The 12,272-nt window shown below is 43.6% G+C and overlaps 1 protein-coding gene across 13 annotated transcripts in view; it reads right to left on the reverse strand.

Annotated features, from left to right (window-relative positions):
* LDLRAD4 (low density lipoprotein receptor class A domain containing 4) overlaps window positions 1–12,272 on the reverse strand; it is a 612,879-nt gene that overhangs the window by 343,091 nt on the left and 257,516 nt on the right. The window contains exon 3 of one of the 13 annotated variants that reach the window (XR_016021124.1): window positions 3,067–3,768. The exons of the other annotated variants lie outside the window; for them this stretch is intronic. The gene's annotated coding sequence lies outside the window, so the exon portion shown is untranslated. Of the gene's footprint in view, window positions 1–3,066; window positions 3,769–12,272 lie in introns of those variants that run through there. 13 annotated transcript variants of the gene reach the window in all.

Here is a 12,272-nt window from a genome sequence, read left to right on the forward strand (position 1 = left end):
ACCATCATAAGTTGGAGACCATACATATTACAAAGCTTTAGTAATTAAAACAGTACAGTATTGGCATAAAACAGACACAGAGATCAATGCACCACAGTAGAGAACCCACAAATAAACCCATGCATGCAGAGTCAATTAATTAACAACAAAGGAGCCAAGAATATATAATGGGGGAAAGCAGAGTCACTCCAATAAATGGTGTTGGGAAAATTGGATAGCTAAATGCAAGAGAATAAAACTGAACCACTATCTCACACCATACAAAAAACTTAACTCAAAATGGATTAAAACCTTGAATATAAGATCTGAACCATAAGACTCTTAGGAAAAAAACATAAGTGATAAGCTCCTTGACATAGGTCTTAGCGATTATTTTTTTTTAATCTGATACCAAAAGCAAAAGCACAAAAGCAAAAATAAACAAGTGGCACTATGTCAAAGTACAAAGCTTCTGCACAGCAAAGGAAACCATCAACAAAATAAAAATAAAAATAACCTACTGTATGGGAGAAAATATTGGCAAATTATATATTGATAAGGGGCTAATACCCAAAATATATAAAGAAGTCACAACACAATAGCAAAAAAAAAATCTGATTAAAAAATGAGAAGCTCTGAATAGACAGTTTTCCAAAGAAGACATACAAATGGCTGACAGGTACATAGAATACACCATCGTAAGAGCAATGTAAATCAAAACCACAATGAGATATCACCTACCTCACACCTGTTAGAATGACAACCATCAAAAGACAAGAAACAACAGGTGTTGGCGAGGATGTGGAGAAAAGGCAACCCTTGGTGCACTGTTAGTGGGAATGTAAATTGATGCACCACTATAGAAAACAATATGGAGTTTCCTCAAAAAATAGAACTACCATATGATCCCGCAATTTCACTACTGGGAATATATTTGAAGGAAATGAAAACACTATATTGAAGAAATATTTGCACCCCCATGTTCACAGCAGGATTATTTACATAGCCAAGACATAGAAACAATCTAAGTGTTCATAAACAGATGAATGGATAAAGAAAATGTGACACACACACACACACACACACACACACACACACACACACACACAGAGGAATATTATTCAGCCATAAAAAAGAATGAAATCTTGCCATTTACGACGACATAAAGGAAACTTGAGGGCATTACAGTAAGTGAAAAAAGTCATGTCAAGTGAAATAAGTCAAACAGAGAAAGACAAATACTAAATGATCTCTCTTATATGTGGAATCTTTATTAACAAAAAAACCAAAACAAAACAAAAAAACAAGCTCACAGATACACAGAACATATTGGTGGCTGCCAGAGGTGGGGTTGAGGGATGGGAGAAATAGATGAACTGTTTTGTGGTGTGTTTTTTTTAGTTCAAATAAAAGGTGTGGAATTATTTATTTCAACTTCTTCATTTTACAATAAAGTGTTCTGAGATGTTAACTGACTTTCCAGAGTGAGAAAGAGAGAGAGAGAGGCAGAGAGAGAGAGAGAGAGAGAGAGAGAGAGAGAGAGAGAGAGAGAGAGAGAGAGATTATTGTAAGGCTAATGAACGGCATGCTGAATAGCCAAACCTAGGAAAGCCAGGCAGGGACTTGGGCATTTAGATGAGCGATATAATGGGAATTCATGTGTTCACTATGTTAGGAGCTGCTATCAGATGACTCAGTTTAACTGCCTTCTAATCCTGTATGTCTCTGCTCACGATTCAAATTCCTAGAAGAGAGAGCCTGATCATTTTGGCTTAGCTTATCTCTGGAGTCCTGTGACTGACAGCTCACTAGAATCAGGTACAGTGCCAGAAGGACAGCTCCCACCAAAGAATGAATTCTGGGAAGGAAGCAGAAACAAGAGAATCACTGGCTATACAACATACACACATGCCCTTCTTTCCATAAACACCATTTGAAAATATTTCAAATATAACGTAAATATTTTTTAAAAGAAACACTAAACAAAAAAACTACTCCCGCTACCCCACAATGCCTGAACTTCACACCCCATGTTATTGTAATGTTTTTGAATTCCCACTAATGACAATTACCACAAAATCTGCTATCAGAATATAATCACTCCTAGAGTGCCCGTCTAAACCTTAAACAGTAATCAATGAGGGCTGGTGGAATGGGACCAGTGGGGGTAGGAGCAAAGCAGCAGAGTTGGCCCAGTTCCTCTCTCTCCAGACTTGAATTGGCTGATGTATTTTTTCTGGCACATGTGGCCACACATGGAACTTCTCCTTATCTGGACAGCAGACTTTAGGAGTCTCCAGAGCTCAGGTCCAGGTAACATCAGACTTTTGCTGAGAGAACTTTAGTAACCCTCCAAGGAAGCAGACGACAGGGGGGTAGAGGTTAAATAGAGGGACCCAGAAACAAAGGCATGCACATATATGAGTTTGCAGAGGTGACTGCTAACTTTAAAGTCTAGCCAAGGAAAGCCTGGCCTGGCATAATATGCAGGGCACCCATACCAAATTCCTTCTGTTCCACCTCTGACTGCCTGTCTGCCAAACGAACTCCCAAACTTTAGGTAGATGTTGGATAGTTATCACTTCTACTTCGGGAGTCTTTACTTACTCCAGAATCTACTTTCCAGTCTAGATCTGCTTTTCCTTCTAGCCCAAGGATGAGCTTCATTTCTATTCCACAGTCACTGATACCCTACTGACCCTCCTCAGGGCTCAGGAGGAAAGAAGCAGGATCCTACCTGGCCCCAAAGTGCTCTCCTGGGCACCAGGACCCCTGCTATAGCATCACTGTCATCCCCTCCACCCCATGAAGAGGGCAATGGCTTTGGCCCTTGCCATCCCACTGAGCTGGGACCTGTTTTTCCCACTCCTCTGTTTTAATCTAACACATAGTCTCTGGCAGCTCCCTGTACCCTCCTTCCCCCACCTCTACCTGTAGCCCTTTCTCCCACATCCAAACCTCTTTATAAAAAGTTGTTTACACTCCCTGTCTCTGCTTCCTCACTTCCCATTCACACATTCACTGCTGACCACTGAGGCCACATCCTGACCCCTCCCCTGAATGCACCCCCCACCCCCACCACTCGGGCTGTGCCCTCCACATTTGCATGGGCCTTTAATGTTGACATTCCACACAATCCTATTTTAAGCCTCTTTCTTCTCGGCTACATACTATCTCTCCATGACTACATTCCCTCTTTTGCCCTCAATTATTACTCAATGAAAAATACCCGTTGCTTACAGAGACATTGGAAATACTCATAAGATGAAGCTGTGTGTGATCCGAGATAAAGAAACAACCTTTGATCCTGAAGCTCCTGCAGCTCTGTGTACCATGGAGCACAGAGACAGACCCTTTTCTGAAAGGCCCGGTGACGGGCTCCACCTCTTCCTTGCATGTCGGTGGACTCTGAGCATGGTCTGGAGCAGGAGAAGACAGGAGGAAGCCTGTGATAATGTGCAGGAAGAGATGCTTGTCGACCGAAGTCTCTGATCAGGTTTTACTGCCTCCAGGAAGAAAATATGAGGTGCTTGGGAGACGTGTGATTGTGTAGATACATGTGCACACAAGTCACCAGAGAAGAACTGAACACTCAGGAGAACACAGGACACAGCTTCAACTCACACTGGCCCAGAGACACCAAAGAAAGGTTCACTCTGGGGCACCATCCACCGTGGACCAGACAGCAACGTTACATGCATTGGTAGGGTTCATGTGTCCTGCAGCCTGCTCCATGAGGAGAGGAGGTGGATCCCAGGGCAAGACATGGAAGTAGGAAGCGTGGTTTTCCTAGAACGAGGAAGACAGAGGTTTACAGGGAAAGGCTCCATGGAGGAAGGAGCTCTCTTTCTCAAGAGCCAACCTGCAGACAAGAAAGGGCAAGAGTTGGCTGCCCCCATGCGGGGATCATTTGTGAAGAATATAACTTTTGCTTTTCTCTCAAATTCTGTAAATTGTCTCACTTGATGTACTAAGTGTCCATTTTAAAAGTTTTTCTCCTATCTAGCTCCTGCTGACTATGCAGCCTTCAGTAAAGCTGGCCACCTGCAGGCTTGTGTTAGCATTATTGCTAGGTTCACACAAAAATGGAGAGCTGGCTTCACCCCCTGCAAGAACAGCTCAGCCACAGCAGTTTTCGTTTTTGGAGGGAGGGCAGCAGTTTGGCTTCCCTGTGGCAGACACAGGGGATGGCGGGCTCAGAGCAGAGCAGAACAAGAAGGGAGGCACTAGGGGCAGAGAGGCAGTGGCAGTGTACACAGGGGAAAAGGTTGTAAAATGGGTTCCTTTCCCCAAAAGTTTGCTGTAAGAAGGGAAAGCAGTCATTTGTGGTGCACACACTGCTGACGCCCAAAGCGCGTGTCCGGCCCTGATTACAGCTGGACATGCAGTTTCAGATCCAACTGCATGTCCAGCACTTCCACCGTGATGTCCTGACGCACCTCAAATTCAATACATCCAAGACTAAACTCGAGATCTTCCCCACAATATCTCCTCCTCCTCCTCCTCCCCTTCCCCTCCCTCTCTTCTTCCTCCTCCTCCTCCTATATTAACTGGCTCAGGAGATGACCCACCCATCCTCCAGGTGCCTCAGCTGGACATCTTAGCATCAGCTTTTACTCTCCCTCTCCTTCGGACACAGTACTTCCAGTTAATCACCATTCAACAGAACCTATTTCTAAATTGTCTCTCACTTCGTGTCCTTTCTCCCCACAGCTACTGCCACTGTCTGGACCCTGCTCACCTGTCCGCCTTGTCAATTTCCACCACCATCTCCCATGCAAGCTCTAAGCTGTGGCTGGATGGAGCCACCACCCATGCTCTCCCCACTCACCTGGGCTGTTGGTCCTGCTGTCCAGTTTTCCCAGGACTGCCCCCCACCCCACCTACTCCTTCATTTGGCGAAGTCATACTTCTGATCTCTGTTTATAAGTCATTTCTCATGGAAAGCCCTTTCCTAATTCCCCTAATGCAGTACAGGTGACTCTACTGTGTAAACCTACGGTGCCCTAGAAATGGTCACAGTAAAGACAATTGTTTACTCCCTGTCTGAGTCCCCGCTCAGGCTTTATACTCCATGCAGGCTGACCTCACACAGTGCCCAGCACATACTAAAGGCTCAATAAATACTACAAATGGAATAGATGGATTTGGTCTTCATTTGGTGGGGGAGCCAGAGGTTTATACAGCAGTCATTTTTTGGTGCAGTGTTTAATATTAATAAAACAAGATGATGCCACTTAATTCTTTAATATGTAATTCCTCTGCTGAGAGGCTCTAATATTTTGATAACTTCATTTGGCAACCACTGTCTTTGTAAGGATGATACACAAAGTCTGCCCCTTCTCCCAAAAAAAGATGTGAATATCAACCACAACTTGGTTTTGGTCTTTCTTATTCCTTCTTCCAAAACACCAAGCTGAACGAATCTCACAAAGTTGTCTGTCATCTCACAGCCACCTGAACTCTATAAGCAGATAAAATGCACACAATGGCTTTTAACACAATGCAATTTTTGGCAAGAAAATAACATTCCATCAGCTCAACTTATGCAACTTATTAACTGCAAGTTATTCTACTTTGGAGGAAAACCTACATTTATAATATATACATATACATATACATATACATATACATATACATATACATATACATATATATATTACTTAACTCTTTTTTTTTCTTTTTTTGTCTTAACCAACACAACTCTCTTTCCACTCACTGAGGGCTGACAAATGTTCATAAATCTCTCAGTCATAGTTCTGGCTTTGAGCAATCGGGAATATGTTCTTTATGCTCAAAAGAAGAGTGTGTGCTTTTGAGATAAATAGACAAAAAAGCCGGTGAACCTTGCCCAGTGTGGGGGCAGAGCCCCAGAAAGTAGTTTACAGGCTCTCGGCCTCACGTGGAGGGGTGCTGGCTCGGGTAGTAGATGGCCATCAGCTGTGGCTGATTGGCTGTCAGCTGTAGCCATTGAGCCATTGGCCACTAATATAACTGCTGCGGCTATGGAGGAGAGTGGAGGAGAGTTGTCAGTCAGTTGGCAGAGAAAACGGACAGCAGGTCACACGTCCAGTGAACCCAGCCTCCAGTGAGACTATAGTAGTATGACTCCCCTACCTATGGCTCCGTGGGTGTTCCTTTTTGGCCTCACCATATCCTGCGTTCTTGTATGGGGAGCGGGAGCAGAGACCCCGCAGGCCTCCCTGCACGACACCCAGGAACATCAAGGGGGAAGGTGAAGGGGAATTTAAAAAAATGTGCCAAGCTGAGCATAATCTATGGCCAAGCATGAACTTCCTTCTGCCTGGCCTCCGTCACCTCCACTCTCTCAGAAACACTGCTGCCATAGCAGCTCTGATAAAGTCACTCTGTGGCCTGAAACCTTCACAGGCTCTTCATTCACCTCCCAATAAATGCCAAACCCTCACTCTGACTGCCCGCCCACTTCCACAAACTCGTGGTCATAGAGCTACTTGTGCCTTCACTGTTCCTGCCTTAGATTCCCTCTATCTCCTCTACCTGGACCCTCCCTGCACTCCAGGCTCAGCTCATTCTTTCTAAGCCGCCCCTAGAAAACCCAAGTTTCCTCCTGCTAGGAAACCCCAGAGCTTATCATCAGTACATTCCTTAGCACTCACAAATTTCTATTCTGTCCACACATGTAAGTTACCTCTTCTAATAAAAGAGGACACTAAGGTTAGGAGAGATGCCAAATTAATTTTCATTGCTCCTCCATCCCTGGCCAAGAGTAGATGAATAACAACAGATGGACAATGAATAAACAAACATCACTACTAAGGGTGCTTCAGTGAAGCCCACAGGACAAGGTATTCACTTATGGTGCGATTGGAAATCAAGGCCAATACTGATTTTTAAAAATAAATAAATAAATAAATAAATAAATAAATAAATAAATAAATAAAATCTGATGAGTTTCTATAATTCATTAATAAAAACTTTCAAAGCTTCCACCTCAGTTATCTCTCCCCTGGACTCATGACCAGGTACCCAATTTAGCAGTTCACTCCACAGCAGAAACATCTTATTTATTTAGTGGGTAATTTCACTTATAAATCTTAAATTTAAAAAAATAAACTTTAATTTCAATTAACATTTACTTGTATGGACATGAGTTGGTGCAAGGAGTTTGCTAAGAATTTTGACAGACCTCATTAAACCCTCATGACAAACTCACAGGGGAGGGACTATCCACCTGAGAGACAGAGGTGGACATTCACTCTCACTACCACACAGCTAATCAGTGGGGAGCCAGCGCTGATCCAGTCACGAGATAAGCTCCCCTTCCACCAGGCCATATTGCTGCAGACTTTAATCTTCCAATTACAAACATTTCACGAATAGAAAAACCGCTATTGCTAGGAAAGCCATCTTTACACACAGCTGTTGCAGAGACGGTGTAGAGTGAAAATGTCCAGAAAAGCCTCCTGTCACTATTCAAAGCCAGAAAGGTCACTCCTGTAATCAGGATATCAGCCATAAGCACAATGATCATATATAAATGGTTGTCCAAACTGCGATATTTTTGAGATACAAGAAGGGCTCTAAGTCATCTAAACATTATTAGATTTCTTAACTCTTGTGTAACACTTTGAAATTTACACAGCACTTTCTATACGCTTTTTAAAAATATGGCTCTGTATCACCACCTAAGAAAGTGGGCATTTATACATTTCCCATGTTACAGATGAGGATGGTTTCAGAGAAATAAAATGTTCGTGAAGGTATGTAGTTCCCAGTAGGAGAACTGGCCAGACCCAGGGCTTGTATGTCCACTGCTCCAGTGTGCCCTCACCACTTGGGTCACTTTCCAAGAGAACAGCTTTTTGAGGAAACAGACAACAGCGTTGGCAAGTGCCAGAAAAAGGAGGGAGACAGAGGGGGCATGAACCCAAAGCAGACAGAGGGCTCCAGCAGAACAGCCTTGTGGGACCACAAAAGAAAGAACAAACAGCAACAAAAATGAATTTTCCCAGTGTTGGTTTTTCCTTGGGTTAGTCTAATATAAGCCAACATATTAATATTTAACATTAGAAAATAGGTTTGACCAATAACTGCTCTCCCCACCAAAAAAACAAACAAACAAATAAATAACTGCAACAAAAAACACCCAGGCAGAGTTGCTCAAAACTGTAAAAAGAAACAGTAGAGGTGTGGACTATACATCAGGTCCTATACTATGACCACACATCACAAACCCGTAGAAGGGCAGGACAGAGACAGAGTTAACCATCGAATCTATCTATAATTCCCTCTCCCTGTTTGACCAATAGGTCCCAGTACCTCAACCATCAAAACAGTGTCAGCAGTGTTCACATGCAGCTACATAGCCAGGCTTAAGTTGTAATTTGCATCCCTGTCATACTCACCCTCTGTGAATGTGCCACAGACACATGAAGTAAAAGCTAAAGGCAGGTACAGCAGAGACCTGGGCCCAGGTGGAGAAGCCTCACCCTGGATAAGCTGTTTCTGAGTCCTGCCTCCACATCAAGGCCTTGGCGGACTCTGGGAGACTTCACAACACAGTTCCCAGGTCTTTTCAGAATGGCAGGAATGCCACGGAGGGAAACTGGTGGCCTTGTTCAGCACTGTCACCTAGGTTCTCTCTTTAGCTATCATAGCTATATGGAGTTGAGATCCATATTTTATAGAGAAATATGGACTCCAATTTCACAGGGAAAAAATACTGAAGTCCAGATTCAGTAACTTTCCCAAATCCCACCTTTAACAAATGGCAGACAGGACTTAGATCAAAACCCATACGTTATAAGCCCAAGTTCACCCTCTTCTATCCTTGCTGTGTCCTGGCACAGAGAAATGGCCCTGTGAAAGATGGCCTGCTAGATGTCCACAAGAGGCATTCTCTAGCGTGGAACTGGAATCTGTATGCTCCAGGTCCAAAAGAACCTCCTCACTGCGCTATGAGTGCTGCCCAATGTCCAAGCATTGACTGGAGCAACACTAGGCAGGCACAAACCAGAAGCATGAGGCAGGCAGACCTTTCTTCCATTCTAGAATATCAGCCAATATATCCGAGTAACTGGAATTTTTCTCGTTGCTCATTTTATGTTTTTTAAAGAGAAGAAAAAGATTTGTGAGAAATAAGGTTTGAATGGAAAATATACCAGCTAGATTGTTGAACAATATAGGCCGCGCATAACATGACATGGGAAGAAACACGGGTGCTCTAGTGCTTTCGCATTTGCTTCCTTCCAAACACCCTGAAAGGCCATCACAGTGATAAGACACACTCCTGTGTGGTCTAACTGAACCTAGAATCAGAGAAGGTAAACAGCTGCAAATCCATATATTAAACAATGTTTGTACACAGGCCACGATTTTATCATTTTTATGACAAAAAAAGAAAAGAAAAAAAGCCCTTACAGGCCAAGTATTCTTAAATAACTGTAATATGAATTTCTCCATGAACTAAACCACCTCTCCAAGAGCAGCATTTGGATCATAGGTCTCTGTGGACACTGAAAAGCTGGAAGGAAAACACTTCCTGATAAGGCTGGCTTTGACCATACTCAAGGTACAATCAGTTATTTGTGCTGACTACAGAGGTTGCAGGTTCTAATCTCAGCTAGTTGTCTTACCAGGGGTATGACTTTGACTTAACCTCGTGCCTTGGTTTCCTCATTTGTCAAAAGGGCTTCATAATAGTACCTATTTTATAGAATTGCCTTGAGGCTTGAATAAGATTATATATGTCAAATGCTTCTATATAGAAAGTTGCTTAGAACATTGCTTGGCACATAGTAATATTCAATTACTATCATTTACTCTCTCCATAACCGTCTCACCCTGAGGAAATAGGAATAAGGCACCATATGCACATATTTATGGTACACTTAGTCAAGACTGGACAACAGCAGAAGGTAACCAGCAAAGGTCAAAGTTGGATGTTTAATAAAAGAGGAAAAGGGGCTGACAGCTTCAGTGCCAAACTGAAGCCGTAAGCAGAGTGTACAGGACAAGTGGGGTTCACAAACTCCCGCCTTGGAAATGGCACTCCCTAGTACAAGCATCAGCCTAGGCACAGGTTATCTCCTGTCCAGGAGGACTGTCTCTACGAAACGAGCTAGGACAAGAAGATGCAGGCAACACCTGGGGCCAGGTACACAGAACAACTAGAATTCGAAGGACAAGCAAGGAAATTGATTCTAAGAATCCCAGGCCAATAACCAACTCAGAAGACTCAGAAAGAGTATACATCACCAGCTGCTGCAAATTGATGCCAAGCAGAGAGTAAGGACAAGAAGGAACTCAAATAATATTACGCAAGGAGATGCATAAGGCAAGAGGTCCAGGGGGTCCTAACTCAACAACAGGGAACAGTGCCGCTCTACCAACACCTTTTTTTGAGTAACAGCTGCCTTTTATCTGTGATGTTTCTGGAATGCTGGTTCCTGCCCCTGGTCATGCTGGACATTCTTGAGGTGGTCTCAACAGAGTCTCTCACCACTTACACAGTCAGTCTCCTCTCTTCTTTCTAGATCACACGCGATAGCTTGGGAGGCCATGCTATCAGCCCAAGTCACAACAGAACATACAGTGACAAAAGGAGACCCCAAGAAACCGTAGCCCTACTCCCTGTGCTTTTCACAGAAAGGAGCCTTCCAAGATAACCTGGCTTAAACGCACATTTTCAGTGTATCCAACTTCACCACTACGCCTGTCTAAGGAGAATGAGATTACAGACATGCCCGCCAAGAAGTCACCGATACCAAACAACAACATAGTACTGCGGGCCCCATACATCTTTACAAATATCAAGAGTTGGGGAAACTGCATTTATCACATCTCTGTGAATGAGTACACTGCATGAAGTTGCAAGCAACGTTATGATCAGTGCTCTATATACGAAGTGAGTCCCAAGCACAGTAGTACCTCGGTTTTCGAACGTCTCCGTCAACTACCATTTCGGTTTACGAACGCCATAAGCCCAGAAGTAAATGCTTCAGTTTTCGCTGTCGACTGTTTTCGAATGTTTCAGAACTCGAATGGTCTTCCGGAACAGATTACGTTTGAAAACCGAAGTACCACTGTATTAACAGATGGTTGTTAAGCTGCCTTCTGGGGAAGGGGACTGCTTACCTGCAGGGCCTCTGCTTTGCTGAGTGGGGTCCATGTGTTTATAGCCAGCAGTGCAGAGGCTGTGTGGGACACCAGCAGCCCACACAAACTCGGCCTCTCCTCCCAATGAGCACCAAACAAATATAAAAGGAGTACCAGTTCACCAGCCTGTCCAACTGTGGGTACATCTACCTCAGTCCAAACCTGCCTTTAAGCCAGACAAGACCCTTCTCCTCACACACACTTTCCCACATGTCTTTCTACCCCCTCTTCTCTCCATTAAGACACATGCTCAAATAGGAACTCTTCTGATAAACTCAACACTACTGGTTCTTTTTTTCACAACTTTTTGTTTTTATTGTGTAAAAATATACACAATGTAAAATTTACCATTTTAACCATTTTTAAGTGTATAGTTCTGTGCCCTTAAGTACATTCACGTGGCTGGACAAGCATCACCACCACGGTTCATTCTTGCTTTCACTCCTATGCATTATCAAAGCAGAATGACATAAAACTGGTAAGGTTATGTTATAAAGCAGATATGTAAGTCTGTATTTTCCCAGTTAGAACACAAACATCACTATCTCACAAATGCTTAAATGCAAGTTCAGTTTGGAGCTTCAACTTCCTATCTCTTTCTCCGTATATCCCTCTCACCCTGCATTGGAGTCTGAAAGAAATATCCTATTTTTCTCTGTTCTCCCACATGCTCAGAGGAAGCTGAGGCAGCACAGTGGGAGCCACCAGGATCCGGCTCCATTACACACAGACGTGTGTTTCAGCTCCGGCACTGCAGCTGCCAGTCATCTTGGCCTTGAGCAGGCCCTCTCTGGGCCAGTGTTGTTCCCTCACCAATACACCTGGGATGATAGGAACACCTCCCAGGGCTGGTGCAAGGACTGAATGAGACTGCATATGTGAAAACACCTGGCATAGCAGACAATCTTCATTCCGTATGTCAGCTCTGTGAAATACCATATCTGAGATCAATGATAACATAATTCCAAAAGGACAAGGAAACACCCTTCATTTTCCAAAATTTTATCACAAAAGAAAAAAGTAAGATTAGAGCATAAGACCAGCATGGTTTCTCATCTTACTCTTGATACAAAGGAACCCTGAGCCTGGACACCGCCTACAGGTGTGTAGGCACACACACTCTCATCCTGCATCTGGAGCCAAGAGGAATCTTC

Source organism: Rhinolophus sinicus, chromosome 4 (genome assembly GCF_057876585.1).
Source record: "Rhinolophus sinicus isolate RSI-liver-muscle chromosome 4, RSI-T2T, whole genome shotgun sequence".
Lineage (NCBI taxonomy): Eukaryota > Metazoa > Chordata > Mammalia > Chiroptera > Rhinolophidae > Rhinolophus > Rhinolophus sinicus.